We start from the raw sequence: 2,500 nt of genomic DNA on the forward strand, positions 1-2,500 counted from the left end.
GCATACGTGTTGGTGTCAAACAGGGTGACCCCATGTCACCCCTGCTCTTCAATCTTGCCATGGACCCTTTGATATGCACCCTAGAGTCACACGGAGTTGGGTACTCCATTGATACCGACCACGTGACAGCTCTTGCGTTTGCTGATGATTTGGTGTTGGTGAGCGAATCTTGGGTTGGTATGGCCGCCAATCTAGCGATCTTGGAATCATTTTGTGGGCTATCGGGATTGGAGGTTCAGGCCAGAAAGTGCCAGGGCTTCATGATAAGCCCAACCAAAGATTCATATACGGTGAACAACTGCGACCCATGGACTATCAAAAATAAAGATGTCCATATGATCCAACCTGATGAATCAACGAAATACCTTGGTCTGAAAATTGGCCCTTGGACTGGCACTATACAGCCTGATCTACATTGTCAGCTAAAGACATGGATCTCGAAAATCGATGAGGCGCCTCTGAAGCCAACTCAGAAGGTTGAACTACTCAATGCCTATGCCCTACCCAGATTGTTATATCCTGCAGACCACTCGGACTGCAAGCAATCAACTCTCCGTGGGTTGGACCAAGAGATTAGAAAGGCGGTAAAAGGATGGCTCCACCTTCCCGCTTCAACTTGTGATGGACTGTTATATGCCAGAGCCCGAGACGGAGGCCTTGCCATCTTGAAACTGGAAAAAACAATCCCTTCGGTTCAAGTTAGAAGGCTGCAACGTATAGCAAACTCGTCCGATGCTATCACCCGTAATATTGTGTCCTCGCAGGGTATGGAGGAAGAATACCGTAATTTGTGGGTACGAGCAGGGGGTGACAGTGATGCAATCCCAACATTCGTTCTCAGGGACTCGGTGTCAAAAGAACCTGTATATCCGAGACCCTGCGATTGGAGGGAGCATGAATTTCAGAGATGGTGCGAAAAGCCGGTTCAAGGAAGGGGCATTGTAAACTTTGCGCATGATAGAATCAGTAATGCTTGGTTGAGGCCATGGTGCGGCTTTAAACAATGCTTCTTTATCGCAGCACTACAACTAAGGGCAAATATTTACCCAACAAGAGAAAGCTTGAACAGAGGCAGAGATGGGGCCTTACGTTCCTGCAGGAAATGCTCTGCCAGACTCGAGTCCCTTTTGCACATTCTCGGTCAATGTCCTGCAGTACAGAAAGCAAGAATTGCGCGACATAACAAGATCAGTAACATTCTGGCAGACGAAGCGGCTAGATTGGGCTGGTCTGTATACAAAGAGCCACGGTTCATATCCGAGACGGGAGAGATGAGAAAGCCTGACCTCGTGTTTGCAAAAGATGAGGAGGCGGTTGTGATCGATGTCACCGTCCGTTTTGAGCTTTCAAAGAATACCTTGTCAGATGCTGCCTCGCACAAAGTTTCGTACTATACCCCTCTTGGTGATCAAGTCAAAGTGCTGACGAAGGCTAGCAAGGTCACATTCTTTGGATTCCCGGTTGGGGCAAGAGGAAAGTGGCCCCTTGAGAATAACGAGGTACTTACCTCCCTGGGCCTGACCAAACCCAGAACGACATCACTGGCCAAGATGATTTCCCGCAGAACGCTGCTTTTCTCTCTTGATATTCTGAGAATGTTCTGTGGAAATTATGCGGTCTATGAACAGTCATAGACAACCTCCGAAACAAATAATAGTTTTGTTTTAAGATGTCATTTGTTTTAGATTGATTTTGTTATTTTCGAAGGTGAAGTCGGTTTTTATTTCATTTTACTATTTTCCACAATTTAGATTGTTATTTTCCAAGACGAAGTCTTGGTTCTTTTTTTATTGTTAGTTTTTTTTTTTTTAACACGTCGTATTTGTAACTTTAGAGCTTAGAGGGGACTTTATTTTCGCCTTACTATTTTCTGCCTACAAAGAAGATTAAAAATAAGCTTTTTTCAAGATGGTTTTGTTATTTTCCAAGGTGAAGTCTTGGTATTCTTATTTTACTATTTTCCATAAAGAAGACCTTTCTTTTAGATTTTGTTATTTTCCAAGACGAAGACTTGGTATTTTTATTATATTGCTATTTTTTACACGAAGCTTATTCAAGAGCACTTATATAGATTAGACTTTGTTATTTTAATTCTTGATTTTTGGACTACATCGGTTCGAGAGAAGACTACAAACCAGCTTTATTTAAGATGTTTTAGATTAGATTTTGTTATTTTCCAAGGTGAAGTCTTGGTTTTTTATTTTACTATTTTCCACAAAGAAGACTTTTCTTTTAGATTTTGTTATTTTCCAAGACGAAGACTTGGTATTTTTTTATTGCTATTTTTTTACACGAAGCCTATTCAAGAGCACTTATATAGATTAGACTTTGTTATTTTAATTCTTTATTTTTGGACTACATCAGTTCGAGAGTCCTGTAACTTACTATTTTCTGCCTACAAAGAAGATTACAAATAAACTTTATTTAAGATGTTTTAGATTAGATTTTGTTATTTTCCAAGGTGAAGTCTTGGTTTTTTTTATTTTACTATTTTCCACAA

The sequence above is a fragment of the Petromyzon marinus genome, unplaced genomic scaffold (assembly GCF_048934315.1).
Source record: "Petromyzon marinus isolate PM22_M1 ecotype Great Lakes invasive population unplaced genomic scaffold, UKy_Petmar_22M1.pri1.0 PM_G_Scaffold_21, whole genome shotgun sequence".
Classification (NCBI taxonomy): domain Eukaryota; kingdom Metazoa; phylum Chordata; class Hyperoartia; order Petromyzontiformes; family Petromyzontidae; genus Petromyzon; species Petromyzon marinus.